The 19,103-nt window shown below is 39.4% G+C and overlaps 1 long non-coding RNA gene across 1 annotated transcript; it reads left to right on the plus strand.

Moving 5' to 3' along the window:
* The first annotated feature begins 8,790 nt into the window (after positions 1 to 8,790).
* On the plus strand, positions 8,791 to 16,612 carry LOC136829725 (uncharacterized). The gene is made up of 2 exons (XR_010850463.1): positions 8,791 to 9,354; positions 16,390 to 16,612. It is a non-coding gene; the product is annotated as an uncharacterized lncRNA (long non-coding RNA).
* Positions 16,613 to 19,103: the final 2,491 nt, after the last annotated feature.

Consider the following 19,103-nt stretch of genomic DNA (forward strand, 5'->3'; position numbering starts at 1 on the left):
CATTTTTGTGTTGTTCTCAAGTAATAGTAAATTTTTCACATTGTGAATTCTAATTATAAATTTTGAATTTAAAAATAAATAAATGAAACAGTGTTTCATTTATTGACCACCAGTGAATAGGATTAATTGTGTGCATGAGGCAAAGTGATAAACATGTTTTGTTCCTTTAGTTTTGCTGAAATGAACTAAGACCAGGGAAACAGTTAAAGTTGTTTGATGGAGTGATGCCCTTTTACTCTAGTATATTTCTTGTTTAATTGTTGATACCTCACGCTTGTTTTGATAAACTTAGTTTGATTTTTCACGTGATTAGTAAGTTTTTTAAGGGATCACTGTTACCTTTAGCGTACTCAGTCATAATTTTTATTGTTATGAGCATTCAGGTATCTGGATGAAGTGAGGTAAATTTTTGAATTCTATTATTAGTTGCGTAATAACTAGGTACTTGGTATGCATTGGACAATATATATATATATATATATATATATATATATATATATATATATATATATATATATATATATATATATATATATATATAAAATCGCCAAATGCCATAACCATTCACCGGCTACAAAAAAAAAAAAAAAAAAAATGTAACGAGGAATCAGGACGTTTACGTCGAAGCAATTAATGGGTTGTCTTTTAAGATCAAACATGTGTATGTAATTGGTGATCACGCAATCGTGACGTCAGGATCATCCAGCAGGTGTTAATTGGCATCACCACCTTTTCTCCAGGTGTGTTGATATATATCAAAGCTATACTTTGTCACGTGTCCGTCTGACTGATCTAGTCTTCACGGCAGCATACACGTTTCGTTTTCCCCCGAGCTGTGTTCTTATTCTTTCACCAACCTTTGCAACTTCTCCTCACATTAATTCTCCCGCTTTCCGTGAGGACTCGTAGTCTGTCTGCCCGCCCTAGTGAATTTTACCCCATAGGGAGCTACTCCCGTCAGTGCACCTCACGCGGTGCACTGTAGGCATTACTTGGGGTTCTGTGCAGCATCTCTTCTGCTCCTAGCTACAACCCCTTTCATTTCTTTTACTGTATCTCCGTTCATATTCTCATTCCTCCATCTTACCCTCCACCCTCTCCTAACTACTGTTTCATGGTGCAACTGCGAGGTTTTCCTCCTGTTACACCTTTCAAACCATTCAGCGCTGAATGACCTCAGTGGGTCCCAGAGCTTGGCCTTTGGTTTGAATTTTATATTCAATTCCATTCCATTCCCAATTCTCGCCTCGGGCAATATTTAGAGAATATTCCATAAAGTGCCTTCGTTTATATATGCCACCTGCCGTAGGTATGGTTCGTTTTCCACGTTAATCTACATTTGGGTTCAGAACAATATGGATTTTTGTTCAATCATTAAGTATTTGGGGGACATGATTCTGTGACTGGAAATAATTCTAATCACACATTTTTATATGTCATTACTGTGTAGACATCTTGATTCCTATACCTGTATACCAGTACGCTTTAGGTGCATGTGTGCGACTTCAACACCAAGCGTGTTGTTGGCACGTTAGGTGACAAGGGACTCAGCAACCCGAGAGTTAACCGGTGTGATCCGTCCTTACCTATGGTATTTATATATATATATATATATATATACATATATATATATATATATATATATAATATATATATATATATATATATATATATATAATTTCAGTTTTATATATGTACTGTATATGTGTGTGCGTGTGTGTATGTATATCACACTTTATCACAGATAAATTAAAAGTTGGGTGGAAATCCTGACCGGTTTTGACTTTATTTATATCCAATTTCTCATTTCCCAGAAGTAAACTGTGACACATACACACACACACACACACACACACATATATATATATATATATATATATATATATATATATATATATATACATACATAACTGAAAATTAATATCATCACCACCACCAACAGACAAACGAATGAAATCGGTCGTTATTGACACCAACAAAGAAAGATAAAAAATAGGGAAAGAAAATCACAAAAATACGAAGTCGCAAAGATTCAGGCACGCCGAGAAATGGCGGCATTGCTTTTGCGACCAACTGCATACTCTCTTTAGCGACCCCGGCCCAGGAGACGATGATGATGTCTCGTCGTTACGACCATTATCGGGAAGAGTTACAAAAAGCGATGCTTCGTTACCTAAAATCGATGGAGTATTCTCCCCCCGCCCCCTTTTCTTCTTGTCCTCTCTCTCTCTCTCTCTCTCTCTCTCTCTCTCTCTCTCTCTCTCTCTCTCTCTCTCTCTCTCTCCAAGATTTAAGTACAGTCACGGAATTTAAAGTTCAGTTGAGTAACTCCAGTCAGAATACTCTCTCTCTCTCTTGAAACTTGAAGTTCAGTTGAGTAACTCCAGTCAGAATACTCTCTCTCTCTCTCTCTCTCTTGAAACTTGAAGTTCAGTTGAGTAACTCCCGTCAAAAAACCCACTCTCTCTCTAAGATTAGCTTTAAGTATATAAGTGTGTATGAGATCCCCCCCCCCAACTCTCTCTCTCTCTCTCTTGGAATTTAAGTTCAGGTGAGTAACTCCAGTCTAAATACCTCTCTTTCTCTCTCTCTCAGATTTGCGTGTACAACTGTGCGCAGGAGACCTCCCTCTCTTGGGATTTAAAGTTCAGTTGAGTAACTCCAGTCAGAATGCCTCCTCTCTCTCTCTCTCTCTCTCTCTATGATTCAAGTATATAACTCTCTCTCTCTCTCTCTCTCTCTCTCTCTCTCTCTCTCTCTTGACGTCTAGGTTATTCTCTGTTTAGTCTAACCAGTCTCATACGGAGACGTGGGTGTCTGTTTACTGCTCATTCTGAATCAGCGGCTGAAATGAAGGCCGTCATTGTGCAGCGAAACGGGTGTTTACAATGTTACTGATGATGCCTCTCGTATTGTCGTTATTGTTATTGTAATATTTATTCGTCTTCTTCTTCTTCTTTCGCGTGAAATGGGAGACAGACTCCACACGAATTGCATCCACGGATAATTGTTGTTTGTCAGAAATTCATTAGCTTGTTACCTACAATCGGGAGAAAGCTTTCCAAGAGAGGACTTTTGTTTTATTTCTGCGGTTTTGAAATGACTAAAGAAATGTGATTCGTGTAAAGTAAACTCAAGGCAAAATTGACTGTATATATATAATATCATTTTAGTTAGCTGGTCTTTCTGGTAATGGCTGAGATCGATGGAAAACCACGTAGACGAAAAGATAACCGATAACTTTTCTTTATAGAATTTTCTCTTTTTTTTTTTTTTTTTTTTTTAGAATTCTTGAGGACATATACACAGAAACGTACGAACAAGGGCGAATAAAACAACTGAATAAACAGCGAAAGATTGGGTAATAGGAACATAACCTGAACTTTCACTGAGTGACCTCTCAAGGAGAAATGTGTCGCGTGTGATGTTGACCGATAAAAATAGCCGAGAGAGAGAGAGAGAGAGAGAGAGAGAGAGAGAGAGAGAGAGAGAGAGAGAGAGAGAGAGAGAGAGAGAGAGAGAGGAGTATTTTGACTCGGGTTACTCAACTGAACTCCAAGTGCTGAGAGAGAGAGAGAGAGAGATCCTACACATTTATATACGTAAATCTTACATACACACACACACAGAGAGAGAGAGAGAGAGAGAGAGAGAGAGAGAGAGAGAGAGAGAGAGAGAGAGCGAGAGAGAGAGAGGTCTCCTACACAGTCATATACTTAAATCTGAGAGAGAGAGAGAGAGAGTTTTTTGCTCAGGATTTTCTTGGCTGACCTTGCGGGACGGAAATGCTTTGCATGCCCGAATGCCCCGTACATACCCGGATACCCAGTACATACCCCAGGATACCCAGTGCCTCCTGCCTGGTTTTACCCCTTAGCACACCTGAATACTCAATGCAGACGTACATATAGCCCTAGCATGCCCGGATACATTTTGTATACCTGGATACCCTTGTTATACCCAAATACTCTTTGCGTGCCCTATGCCCTGTTGTTATTCTCTTGCTTGCATGAATTCCCGTGTAATTTCAAATACCCATTGCATACCTTAATACACCTTGCTTGCCTGGATACCCCTTGCCCAGGTACCATTTGCATTCCCAGATACCCCTTGCGTGCCCAGATACCCCTTGCATGCCCAGATTCCACTTACATGCCCAGATGCCCCTTGCATGCCCAGATACCCCTTGCATGCCCAGATACCACTTGCATGCCTAGATGCCCCTTGCATGCCCAGATACCACTTGCATGCCCAGATACCACTTGCATGCCAAGATACCCCTTGCATGCCCAAATACCACTTGCATGCCCAGATACCCCTTGCATGCTCTGATACCACTTGCATGCCCAGATACTCCTTGCATGCCCAGATACCACTTGCATGCCCAGACACCCTTTGCTTGCCCAGATACCACTTGCACACTCCAATACACCTTCCCAGAGTCTGATGTTTACATTCGGCAAGCGGCCAGCCATTTACAAATGCCCGATTACGCATCTCCCCTGTTTATATACTGTACATGTACTTGGTGTTCATCTAATTGTTTGTTTCTGTATGTTTATTGTCTTTGTCGTCGATTTGTTATATTTCTGCTTCAAATTTTTTTTTTCATAAGTAACCATTCTGTTGTGGGGAAATTATTCATAACTTAGTGGCAAATTGGAGCTTGTATTTCGTAGGAACTTGTTGAATTGAACTGAATGTAGAATTGAGGTCAAAGGCCAAGCACTGGGACCTATGAGGTCATTCAGCGCTGAAACAGAAATTGATAGTAAAAGGAAACTTGAAAGATGTAACAGGAGGAAAACTTCAAAGCAATTGCACTATGAATCAATTGTTCTGATAGGATGGAGAGTCAGATGGAAGAAAGAGAATATAAAAGGAGTTACAGTAAAAGGAACGAAAGGGGTTGCAGCTAGGTAGCCGAAGGGATGCTACAAAGAACCTTAAGGAATGCCTACAGTGCACCGCACAAGGTGTACTGACGACTCTACCTCCCGTATGAACTTGCGCATATTTTAAGGAATGTTAAAAATGACAGTGAATTATTACCCTTGTAATAATAATAATAATAATAATAATAATAATAATAATTATTATTATTATTATTATTATTATTATTATTATTATTATTATTATTATTATTATTATTATTAATCAATCGCCAATAGCAGATGAAACCGAATACCCAGGCGCCATCAGTGCAAGATCTGCGACGTCATGTAAGTGTTAGAGGCCTTAGAATAAAAGAAACTTCAGAAAAAAAAGTTGCTCTAAAAACGATCTATTTCAGGCCAAAAGCTCCTCTTTCTTTAAGCAGCCACACGACCATCTGGTTTTGTTTTATTCTCGTCTCCTGCAGCAGCCTCTTTTTGGCAGCGAGTACAATGCGTAAATATATGGAGGTTTTAACACAAGAAAAGGATGATATTTATTTTAATGATACTTTGCTTTTAGATGCTCGTTTGACTCGGTCCTTTTGGCGTACGAAGCGGGAAAGTTTTCTGGATAAGGTTATGTCCACGATCATGCGATTAAAGTGTGAATGTGGTAGTGGACATTTATAAGTGTTGGGGGTACGGGGGTGGGGGGATAGCTGGGGCTGGCTAGCAGCCTCACACCGTAAAGACTTTCTGAATGAAAGAAGATTCGTAACGTGATTGTAGCGCTAGTACTCATAGTTTCCAGTGTTATGGGTATTCCACCCATATAATTCAGTGACCCATTCATTCATGAGTGCACTTGGCTTACCTCTCCCTACCCCCGTCCTGAGAAGTACCCCAGAATGCGCCCCCCACCTTACCGCCACCCCTACACCCCCCACCAGCATCACCGGAAACGCTCTTCAACAAGAATATTTCTCTGTAGGGGAGGAGGAATGCTCCTGCCCTGAGATTCTCTCTCTCTCTCTCTCTCTCTCTCTCTCTCTCTCTCTCTCTCTCTCTCTCTCTCTTTCTGAGAATCAAAAGGGAAAGAAGAACAAATTTAGATTGCTAAAATTCGGCCAAGCGCCCACCCCTCAGTTCCCTACACTAACGCCATAAGCGTTCTCATTAACAACAAGAGGCAAAATATTGCATAAGCAACTTTAACCAGACGGGATCAGCGAACCGCGTGTATAAAAACTAGTGTCATCTAAATATAACAGTACGTGTAATCGCGTTAAGCTTAAATATGATGGGTGAGGAAGTCTGTAAATATTAGTACTTATAATGACTTCTAAGCTGGCGTGTTTACAGTCGCCATGGAAGTCAGGCGCAGGATATGAATTCGTCAGTGTCATTTTGTTTGTTTGTTTGTTTGTACGTCCGCTGAGATATCTCAGAAAGTTATGGATGGCCTTCGGTGAAATTCTGGTGTTAGAATTCAGTACATTTAGAGAAAGAAAGATTTTGTTGTTCTGTAAAGCTGACTTTTTGAACAAGAAATTCTGTTTCAGGAAATGAATTTGTAAGAACCAAACGTAGTGTTATCTGACAGTTGTCGCCGTGCAGGGGAAATGTGACGTCATGGAAAACCCTCTAATTGCTCTGCCTCTGATAGTCAACATCCTTTGATTTTGAACAAACATTTTTCGCTGCTGGGAGAAAAGGGCTCTGGTGACTGGTACAATACATGTACATACCTACCGGGGTCTAAGCGATGACAGGCGGGGCAGCCGATTGAGACTACAAAGTCTACCCCAAAGCCAAATCAAAGTCCTTCGAAAGAAGGCATCGTGCCTTCCCCAGACAAATGGGAAAAAAACAAGTTAAAAGAAGAAGAAGAATTAATAAATATTTTTTTACATATTAAATATTCTACATTGAAATAAAATCCTCTATTAATATTACCGCAGACCTCATTTCCTGCTTTAAACATAGATTTCTTTAGTGCACTAAGGGCGTGGTTTAATGTCGATGAACTGACCAGGCCTGTTATACAGTTACGTAAAGATAGAATATTAAACTAATATCTGAGTAGTGTGAACAGCACGTACTGAAGCTTAATTATAATTGTTTAAGTGTTATAGATATTTTTGTCATGCCAGCCTCTGCTGATACAGGAATTCCGGACTAAAATATTCTCTGTCGTAAGGTTTTTAGGTTGGCAATCCTGCCTGGAATTTCTGGAAAAACACTTGCCGCAAAGCATTGTGGTCCCCCAGTGCGTCCAGACCTGTTCCAGTAACAGGAAAGTTTTGGATGCATCGGGTAGCGACACTAAACTTGTTTCGAATTGCGTTTGTAAACGAAATTACATCCAGGACTACGGAGCTTCTTGTGCCACAGGTAAGGGGAATTGTGTAGGGTATTCCCTAAAATAATTGTGTATGTATTTAAATAACCTTCTTGTAAGCATTCGCCGGCAGTATAGGTATCTGGTACCATTATTATTGTAGGTTTTTGGAATCTCTATGGTAAATAGCTACTGCTATCTTTAAAAACTGTTAGTTTTCATAGGCTACGGTTGTTTGTGTTTCTTATGAATCTGGTATTCATAAGCCATACTGTAGCACACCTACTGTTTGTTTGTTTGTACGTCCGCGGAGATATCTCAAAAAGTTACGGATGGACCTCAGTGAAATTCTGGTGTTAGAATTCAGTACACTTAAAGAAAGAAAGCTTTTGTTGTCCTGGAAAACTAATTTTTTGAACAAGAATTCCTGTTCCAGGAGGTTAGCCAAGCATTGTCCCCGTAGGGGCATAGTTCCGTCAGTGCACCTCACGGCGTGCACTGTAGGCGTTACCTAAGGTTCTTTGGAGGCGTGCCTTCGGCCCCTAGCTGCAATCCCTTTCGTTCCTGTTACTGTACCTCCTTTCATATTCTTTCTTCCATCTTACTTTCCACCCTCTCCTAACAATTGATTCATAGTGCAACTGCTTTGAGGTTTTCCTCCTGTTGCACCTTTCAAACCCTTTACTGTCAATTTCCGTTTCAGCGCTGAATGGCCTCAGGGGTCCCAGTGCTTGGCATTTGGCCTAAACTCTATAATTCAGTTCAGTTCAATTAGCCAAGCATTGCTGAAGGAGTTGAATATCAAATTGTTGTGTGTTTGCTTATCCTTGTGGTTACTTGGGGCAAGGAAAGAGGAAAAACATTTCACACTTTTGCTTTTATTTCACAAATACTTATTTATTTACACTTCACATACGTCACAAACATTCACGTGCGTCTACTTGGAACCCAACCTAATACTAAACTTGACCGATAATAACGTGTACATTTCTTAGTTATATAATAAAATGCCTTTGCTTACCAAATGCCACTTTCTGTTAATGTTCGTATTAGAATCATTCAATGGCTTTTAGTTTCACATGTAATTCGCCGTTTAACACCTAAGATTTCCGACATCCTGATTTTCAAAATTGATGGTTTGTTGGGGTCGGGGAGGGGTTGGGGGAGGAATCGCCGAAAGATGCTTCTAACAAACAACCTGATAGTATTGAATTGAATTGAATTGAATACAGAATTTAGGCCAAGGCCAAGCACTGGGACCTATGAGGTCATTCAGCGCCGAAACGGAAACTGGCAGTAAAAGGTCTGAAAGGTGTAACAGGAGGAAAACCTCAAAGCAGTTGCACTATGAATTAATTGTTAGGAGAGGGTGGAAAGTAAGATGGAAGAACGAATATGAAAGGAGGTACAGTAAAAGGAACGAAATGGGTTGAGCTAGGGGCCGAAGGGACGCTGCAAAGAACCCTAAGTGATGCCTACAGTGCACCGCATGAGGTACACTGACAGCACTACCTTCCTACGGGGACTACTTGTTAGTAGTCCATTCGTATAGGGTTCATAACTAATGGACGGGCCACTGCTGAATGGTTTGCCTTTACAAAGAGGCACGAAATTCGACTTCGTTTCCGCGGAAGGTATAGACACTCCGTTCCACAAAACGGGACAGAATTACTGAAAAAAATAAACTTGACTGGGTAAACAGCGGCACGAGAGCAGGAAAGAGGGTTCTCGCGCTAATGACCCAGTTAGTAGTTTAGAAAAGTTTTTTCACACCAACGTTAGAAATGCCGGGCAGTCTCATTCCAACACTCGGCCTGGGTCTGCGGTCCTCTGCTAACTGGAGAAACTTGATTTGGATATTACCCCCAGAGTTTTCCAAATGGTACCTATTGTTCTCATAGTGAGAGGATTCCCTGCAGAGTTTAACATTGAACTTAATTGAGGCCTACGGACATTCTGACGTACGTCAAGAGTACGTCAATTGTTTTTAACCTGCTTGATCTTCAGTCAAGTTCCACAAGTTTTTTTTAGTTTGCCCACAAGTGAATATGACTTAGTCTCGAATGGATGCCGTCCCTAGACGTAGCCGGCCAATTTTTCTTTGGGATTATCGTCAGTACAGTCGACGTAAGTTGGGTAAGCGCATGGGACTTGTTATTGCTCTAGTGTTGCTGTGAATCTAGATACCCAGTCGTTCAAATGATGCGAGTTTATAGTGAGCTTTACGTATTTAGACTGAATCGGTTCCTCTTCACGATTTACATTGTTTGTAGCAGTATTTGGGAGTTTCTTAGATTTTATATTGCGGTTACAGGATTTTGTCTTATTTTCATTTGCCTTGAGGGATTGATTCTTGCCCTTCCTAGATTAAATAGGGCTATAGGGTTTGAGGATCTTTCATAGGGTATATCTAGGAAAGATCCAGCAAAGCTCGGGGGGGGGCGTGTTATCTAGGACTGATATTTCTTTTGGGGGTCATTATCGTTGATATATACAGTCTTTTGTTTGTTTTTACGGTAATCCACAACTGGCTTGTACTAAACACGCCTCAAAGGTGGAGACATACCGGGTTGGAAGCCTTGGGGTTCACTATCTAGGAAAGATCCGGATTCGATTACAGCCAAATATGTTTTACAGACTTCATAATTTGCTTATGAGTTGACGATTTATCATTGTTTAGGATAGTTTTACACAGGATCCAGAGGAGAACGGGTCCGCTAACGCGCAGGTCAGAATCTGAGCGGGTAGGACAATGAACTCGAGCAAGCCCCTAGACCTCGACCGGGCTCGTGTAAGGCAATCCAGGTCAAAGATTTGGCTTAAATGGCAACCCAAAATATGTCCCTTTGTGTCTATTTTATATTTATCCTGTCCGTAGTGACCTCTTTCATAGATATTGATTTATAATATGCTTATAGGATTCCAGCATATAAATACCAGTTGCCTTGTACAAGGCTTCATTCGCAAACATTTCTTCTTACGGTAAACGTCACTGTGAAAACATTTTTCCTGCTCAAACACTGTGTTACAATATTGTCAGCACAATGCCGAACAGCTGCGCAGTTTTTGGCTGATTTAAGACGAAAAGACAAGTCAAGTCTTAAGGTTTAAACTAACGTTTCTCTCGTTTTCCGAGAATGTTTGGATAAGGGCAAGTCGACGATCTGATAAACGGAACCCAAATCATGCTATGATTTGCACTGTGCATTTTTGCACTGTGCATTTTTGCAAGGATGATATTGCCTACGACATGAAATCACGTCTCCTTGGGACAGGAAGACCAAAGAACCAACGGATATTGAAGAAGGATGCTGTTCCAACTCTTGTGCCAAAAGGTAATTCCTATTCGTAAATGTGACAAGTAAAAAATGAAATTTCAAAATTTCACAAACTTGGTTAGGAAAATATAGTAAATTGTGATTAGGGAAATCATAAAAGTCATATTTTATAAATACAGGCAATTAAACAGTTTTTCAGCGTGTTTGCATTTGCTGATTATTATATTTTTTATAGTTTTTCATTTATTATCAAACCTTGTTTACACTGTTCCCGGTTCTTGTTCAGCTGAACAGTGCAGGAAGTCTGTGAATTATGAATGACGTGAAATGAAGAATATCGTTCGCGAACTTATTTGTGACGGTAACAATGGATTACACAACTGTCGTAGATCAACCACCTCTAAAGGAAGAGAGAATGCGGTATTCCCCAGCGATGAAATGCAGACAGCAGAACACATCCAGGAAACCGAGATGGTGTCGAAAGAGCTTCTTCTAAAGGTTCAGATGGAAATGCAACAGGAAATATTGGAATTGAAAAGGTAACTAAGAGAAGCGAGGGAACAGAACAGTGGGCCTCTTATATAAGAGAAGTCTTACACCAGAGAAGGAATGGAACCGGTATTCAAAAATATTTTCACCAAAACCCGAATGGATGCAATCATCAATAAAAAACAACCCAAAGCCTGGACAGATGAAGACACTGCATTGGCCCTCACTTTGCGAAGTTTCAGCCCCAAATGCTACAAATATCTTCTGTAGTAACGCTGAATAACCGAGCTAAAACTTTCAACTGTGAGCCAGGATTATTAATATCTGTATTGTCTTTTATGAAAGTTAAAGCACAGAATTTATCCTCCATGGAAAAAACTGCAGTTATGTCCGTGGTTGAAATGAGCGTAGAAAAGGTTTGGGCTTATGACAAAGGCACGGATACGCTTTACAAACCCCATGACAGTGCAAGTTGTAATGGTTACGAGGTCTTATAGGCAAATGGGGGCCCAGCCGAAAAATTACGCTTTTGATCAGTCAGATGTTCAAAAAATCCTTTTGAGATTAATAGAAAGCGTTGAAAAAGCGGTTATCATGTTGTTGCTTAGTTCATGGCTAAGGGTCCTGTAATCTACATGTCTGGAAAAATTTGGATATAATCAGCGGAATCTCAGAAAAATTCTTTCAAAAATCCGTGCGCAGACACAGAAGTTTTCATATTTGCAGATGCTCATCTTATCAAGCTCATTAGGAATAATTTTGTTAATTGGGGGTTCAAGTTGCAAGATGGAAGTTTTGTTTCTGATTGTGCCATTCTTGAAATGTGTAGTCAGAGGACGAAAGAATATGGACTATATGGACTTCCCTAGAAGTTGAATGAAAGTAATTTTAACCTATTAGGCCAAGAGGAGCTGCGTGTGAAACTGGCTGTACAGCTGTTATCCAGTTCGACCGCAAGTGCAATTGAACACTTGGGTGAGAGGAGTCTCTTACACAGCAGCATTTGGGAAGAAACTGTTAATTTCATTGATCTTGTCGATAAGTGGTGTGATGTCATGAACTCTTCAACATTTGGTGACAAAGTTTGACGGAATGCTTTGGGATAAATTATTAGCAGAAAAAAATTAAGAAAATTATAGATACCATGAAAACCATAAGACTAGCAAATTCACGATTTAATTACCTGTACAGATTTAAAAGAGTAATTCTGTCAAGTAAGTCACAGATTTTTATGAAATGCTTAACAAATTATATGGTGTTAAATTCATACCTACAAGGCGATTAAATCAAGATCTCGTGGAACACTTTTTTGGTTGCATACGTCAAATGAATGGACCGCAAGACAATCCAAATTCGTTGAGTTTTAAGTTTTGCTAAAAGTATTTGTTGGGGAAAGAAGTTGCACTATTAAGTGAAAATTCTCCCACTGAATGTAAGGAAGAATTTGATGTATTAAATGGGCAGTTGTCATTTGCTGGTACAAAACTGAACACTGAACGAGAACTGTCAGTAGAAATGTGCCTGATTATAGCATTTTAAAAATATTACCAATGAGCTTGAAATTGAAAATGAGGGCATAATGGATGATTCCAGAGAACAGAATCTGACTGAGAAAGAGAAAGGCAAACTTTGAAAAGTCAATTTCTGACGTAATAGAAGAAGAGTCTCTTCGTTACATTGCTGGATTTATCGTCAGGAAATTTTCATGGGAATATCCTAATTTAGGGGTTAAAGCATCAGAATGCAATGAATCGGAAAATTCTTGGCTGGGCACAATCGACAGTGGCGGACTACATGCACCTTTTTATGTTTTTATGTTTCAGATAACTATAATGAGATAGATATTTATTGCAGCTCATGACGAAACTTGACGGAAAGGTAACGATTGCCCGAAGTCGCTAATTTATGAATTGGAATTGTATGAAGTCGATATTCCCGAAGATGTAATTAGTTTTTTGCTAAAGTTTGTGTGTATTTTAGAATGAAATCTAAATAAAATTATTGTAGTTAATAAAAAAAGTGCAGAAGCATGAAAAGAAAATTTTTGAAACTAGTAAATTAATACTGAAAGGATATCCAGAAGTTATTTGTCCTTGTTTTGTTAAACGAATCCAAACAATAAATAATATATGAGGAAAATGGTTATGTTTTTATCACTATTACTGGCGTTCACTTCGTGTTTCCTGACCTTTGATGACTCATGGCCCATGGTGGATCAACTAGCAAGGACTCGAGTTTTAGGTTAAACGCCGTTGTTGTGAACTGTTAATGAATCACTGATGACAGTGATTCTGATCTTTCGGCTGTAAGACGTTATGTTTACGTTATTTACCGTAATGTTTATGGTATTTACCGTCATTTATGTTTTACGTACATCCCCAAGGGGCTGGTACTAAACACGGCGCCCGTTTTGCACGCAAACGTGTTTACGGCCGAAGTGACTTTGGCTGAAACCAAGGTCTAGAGATTCTAGACTTGGCTGAAACGACCTGAACTCGGCCTATGCTACGGAGTTTCTTAGCTCTGAGGATGTTACACCAAGCAGTACGGATGGCGAGAGCAATTGCCGAAAATGACGTCAGTGTAACCCAAATAAGAATAACTATAAAACAATGGATTGGATTGTATGTGGTACGCCAATTGGTAATTGCCAAAGATTTTACACGGAATAAACTCTACGGGAAACCTTTTGCAAGTTTACACTTTTGACTGAAGTAATGACACAAGAGTGTTTCTACTGTGTTAAGTGTTTTTTTGATCTTGAGATCTCAACATTCGCGTTGGTCAAAAGTGCTTAGCTAACCCGTTACAGCATTAGACTACCGCTAACAATACATCGGCCTAGTTGTCAGCGTGAGGAAACATTTTGGTTTGGTGGAAAACTTAATTTGGTAAGATGCAGGGATGCATCCTAACCTATCCTTCCCTTCCTGTACTGGAGTCAGTGGTGCACTGCAGGCATTACTACAGAGCGTTTACAGGGCCCCTTCGGTCCCTAGCTGCAGCCATTGTTTAGCCTTCTACTTGTACCTCCACTCCCCTTTCCTTTATTCAGTCTTGGTGGCCAACCTCACTACGACCTCTTAATGTAACTGTGGGGTTTTTTCCAGTTCCACTTTCAGATCCGTGTGTTTCATTTCCTTTATTTTTGGGTGTTAGGAACAATCGTTTGCCGATTGTTCCCTTAGTGGGTTGTTAGGTCCAGGGCATTCTTTCGGACGCGATGGTTGTCGTGTCGACTCTGTCGTGGGAGTCCAGTCTTGTGGAACTGTGTCTGAGGACGTGATGGTTGCCGTATCGGCTCTGTTTAGTTGTCCTGCAGTTTTGATGATCATGCTGTCTGATTTTCTGTTGGTTTGTTGATGTATTTATTATGCTGCCTACTTTTTTTTGTATGTTGCTGCTCCTGGTCTGTTAAATGGATTTATGTAAAATTTAATTACGTAAATTTTTACCTTGCTGCCTCTGTTATTTATTTTCGATCATTTTAAGTTTTTATTTTTCTCTCCTGGACCTGACTCACTTGTAAATTTTGTAAATAAATTAATATTAAGGTAACCTTTTGGTTTTGTTCTGCTCCTTCCTCCTTTGTTTGTCACCTCTCGTCAGTCATTACAGCCCAATTGCTTGTTTTTGTTTTTTTAAGAACCTGTCGATCTCGAGAGGCGAGATCTTAATATTGGGATATCTTTACCTTGCTGACCAACCACTCCAACTCCCTCTTTTCACTGTTTTAGTCGCTGGATGGCGGAAAGTGCATAGGGCTTGGCTTGAAAGCCTAAATTTCATAAAATCAAACCTATCCTTCCCTGACCTAACGAGGGGTACAGAGTCCTGCCTAACTGGTTAAGTCATACCCACACTTAACTAGACCTATGCTGCCATAAATTAAAAAGAGACATATGCTTAAATTTTTTGGCTACTCTGTTGTCATCCTTCATGTGGCCCCTGACTTTTCCCCAGTTTGCCGTGACCCTAAGCCTATGACTTCCAGCTGTAGTCTTCCAGTATTGTTAGATAAGCAAGAGGGTGGTTGTATTGACTCAACACTTCTAATTAGAGTTAATTTTAAACATGTCAAAATCACATCGGTAACTGTCAGGAAAAATCTTACTTCAACTTGAAATTGCTTGGTTCCCAAGTAGTCAAGGTTTTCAGAAACTGCAAGCATCCGTGTACAAAGTCCTTTCCTGTTTACACAATATTTTGGACACTTGGGCTACAACGACGGCTACAACGAAAGTCCAAACATGTCATTAGTAAACGGCAAGTTCCCAAATTTTAAGACATAACTTAAAATGATTGCTGGTACGGCGTTAATGTTAATCAAACATGACTAGCTCATTTCTAAGTAAAGTTCAGAGTCTACGAAACTAACACGACCACCACAGACAAAGGTGTAGGCATTGTGGATATCCACTGTAAACGTAGACTATAACCCGATTTTTTGTCCATGTCCTTGCGTATCTGAGACCTCCTTCATTGGGTTGAGGCAAGTGATGTCTGAAGCACACTGTGCGGAGTAAGATAAAGCTTTTGCTATAAAGTTTTTTTTAAGTACAATGTAAAGAATTTTGCCTTCCTAGGGAAATCAGCAGCTAAAATAATTAAGGATGGCTACTGGAGAAGCCGACTGAACTTATGTAGCTCTTCAGTGATATATATTTCGTTGTTCATTGATGAGTTAACAAGAAGAAGGGCAGGTGCTAACGAACTTGCTTTATTCATGTATGTACAGCAGTTAGATTTTGTTTGTAGAAGTCAGTTTTGTTAACAGTATCAGCAACGTCTGTCAAACGTAGACTTCATAATTGCAAAAATAATCTGAAACCCCGTAAAGGTGTACTCAGTTATAATTATATGGGTCGCCAATTGTGGGAAATGAGCTCAAGAGTTAGTCGCGTAATAACAAATGATTTATTGGCTCCATCACTTGCGTAAATTTATACCAGATTTAATTTTTTATCATTTCCCTAAGTCTGCTTCCCCTCCGCCAATTCAGGCTGTCCATTTACCTAAGTAATTACTACTTGTGATTTAAACCCGTGACAGAATGACACCTGACCCAACCATAGGGAAAACAAGAGATCTGACAGTGTTAATTTGAAAAATACTTATTAATAATTCACAAAGATAGTTTCTGCATTGGCAGATCCATCAGGTATAAAGTAGTGTTGGCTACTGATTTTCTGAAACTTTAAAATTTTGCCACTTGTGTTGCACAATTGCACAGTGTTTCCCCGAGAGATGACTTCCTACTGCAGCAACTTTGATTTGGATTCTTTTTCATATGAATGTTGAAGATTAGAATAAGTTAAGTTTGGTTTGTCTAGAAACGTGATAAGTAACTGAACTCTGCTAATGCGTAGTTTTACTTTGCTGATGCGTAGTTTTTACTTTCCAGAAAGCGCCTCAGGTCCACCCGGGAGCCAGCAGCAGTCCAGTTTTAGACCGTCATCAACTTATAGCTTCAGCAAGCTTCAGCTTGACAGAGCAGCACACCCAATACAACTTCAGCTTGTAACTGACAGTACGGCACACTCACTACAGGACGTGGGAATAATTGGTCATCCACTGATGCCACAAGGTCATTCAGTTGGTAGGACACACACACAGCATGGATTTCAAGTAAGTATTTTCACTGCAAATTTTATTACTCGTAACTATTTTCTAATTAAAATCAAATTGATTAAACCTAGGGTCTTATCTAGTCTGATAGGGTAGTTTTAAAGTAGATGGTACATTGTCTTTACATGTATGGGCTGCTCCCAACAGGCCAACATATGTCACTCTTAGGAATCCCTTCTTGTGTTGGTTGGTTGGTTTCGATTTAGCCGGCTTATGCGAGTATGGGCCATTGCCTTAAGTGTTTTAAGGTTTGAAAGGGATTATGAGTCCTGATGCAGACCCCTGGTTTTAAGGCATTTTAAGGGATTAGGACTTTTAAGGTGTTTAAGGCATTAGGAAACTTGGTGTCAACCTCTGGATTGAAGATTCCTTTTCGGTGACACTTTTTAAATCGCTAACGGTTATTTATGCCACGGATTTACGTGATAATCTTAGTCTGGTTTTAGTGTGTTGATTTTCTCTCGACCTCTCTCAGCTGCCTGGACTGTATGTTGCATCATGTGAAATTTTTTAGGAAGGGATTCCAGTCGCTATAATTGAAAAAGGCTTTGTAGTTTTTATTTGTATATAAAGTTGGTGGAAGCATGGTGTAGTGGATTTACGCGATGTGTATATTTCCATTTCCGTGCAGTTAAATTTACTTTAATTAGGCGTCTTGGTAGCACTTTATTATGCTTAATTTTTGTACATTTACAAGTTTGAAAGTTGCTTGCAACAACATTCGTTTCGATCTAGTGTCATGAAGCTTTGAAAAGTAAAGTATATTGTCTATCACTCTTGTGTGTAATTGTAGGGCTATTTCCAGATTCAGGGACAGTGCCACTAACAGGGTTATGTGCAATTTACATGTACTCTAAAAGTACACACCAAGGTTTGGAATTAATTTTGTATTCATGTTTTATTAATTTTGTGTTCGTTTTTTTATTAAGTCGAAATTTAGGACTATTGTAATTACTTCATTTCTAATCAGACGCAGTTCTTGCCATTTTTAGGCCTAGATGATCTGTGTCGCACCACATTACAGGCCTACACTGAATATCTAGGTTTTAAATACCTCATAAGGAACTAAATTTTGAGATGTTATGTCTCTGTGATGGACTCCTTTTTTTATACTCTATTCATCCTTAGGCCTATAGGCCTACATAGTGCACTGCGTTCCACTGTCAGCTTGTAATGAACATAGGCATTGAAGATGCTGTTCCTCCCATATCAGGTATAGTTCTATCCTAGCCAAGCACAGTTCCTCTCAGGTTTATTCAGACTTAGTGACTGAGAGGTATATCTTTTTCTTACGTAATTTCTTCATTTTTAGTAGCTTTCTGAAATTTGTCAAGTTCTGCAATGTTTGTTTCCATTCTGTTTGAAAGGAGGTATTATTCGTAACTATGCCAATACAGTTATTGCTTTTAATATGCTTTTTACTCAAGTCGTGAATGGCGTAGTGTTTTTACACTTAGTAAAATAGTATGGATATAATTTTGAGTAAAATTTCCCGGAAGTTCCACACCATCTATGAAATTGTTACAAGAGCTTCATTACACGAAGTAAATTGGGCTAAAATAGTTAACAATAATTCAGGTGCTCTTTAGTGGTATAAATCTATGTCAGTGTCTCCCAGTTTTACTTAACTGTGGTTGGATATTTATTGTTGCTGTTATTATATAACTGCTTGAAGTTTTTTGTCCCTTGGTGATGGCTGTCTACTCTACTGCAATGTAATTTTTCTTTAACATGCAGTTTTTGTGTGATAAAATAAGTAAGGTGCCATTGAACTCTGCTAAAGCAGTATGGTCACTGTTATTACAGCACGCTTGGTGAATCCATTCAGAGGAGTGATGTATCCTGTGAGCAAAATTGATATTTGGGGACATCCACAGTATTAAACTGAAAGATTGCAGAAAAGGTTGATTTCCAAGTTAAGCATTTTCCCAATATCCACTTCAGTATACTTTTATGTTCTTTATCCCAAAAAATATATTAGTCTGATTTCATATCTATAATCATTGAGGCAATTTACTTGGAACGCAACTGGTTTTGGAAATGAGATATTTTCATATGAGATGTGAATGCAGTATAGAGTATTCTTGTTGTAAGTATCCGTAATTCCACATTTGATGGGACAAGTTTCTCTGGTGATCAAGCATCAGTTCGCCCGTGTTAGCACAGATTTTATGGTGGGTTATTTCATTTGGCACCGTTTTAGTGCCAGGTTCAGAAAAGCCTTAACAGCCCTTCTTGATTCTTGAAAGGCTGCCAGTTTTCGGAAGGTCTAGTTTCTGCTTTTGTGTTTAGGTCTATTTTTGGCCTGTGATCTAAGGCCTGTGGGCCTGCACCTTAAAGAGGTATGTTGAAGTCGGTGTTAGAAGACACAGGTAGGAAACTGTGATGAGTTGAGGAATGGCTTCGGGTGCCGGACTGCAGAATGTAGCCTGTTTCTGATAGTACGGTTAACCTGTTTCTTTTAGCTTTTAAAAGGCTAAATGAGAAAAA

This window comes from Macrobrachium rosenbergii, chromosome 45 (assembly GCF_040412425.1).
Source record: "Macrobrachium rosenbergii isolate ZJJX-2024 chromosome 45, ASM4041242v1, whole genome shotgun sequence".
Taxonomy (NCBI): domain Eukaryota; kingdom Metazoa; phylum Arthropoda; class Malacostraca; order Decapoda; family Palaemonidae; genus Macrobrachium; species Macrobrachium rosenbergii.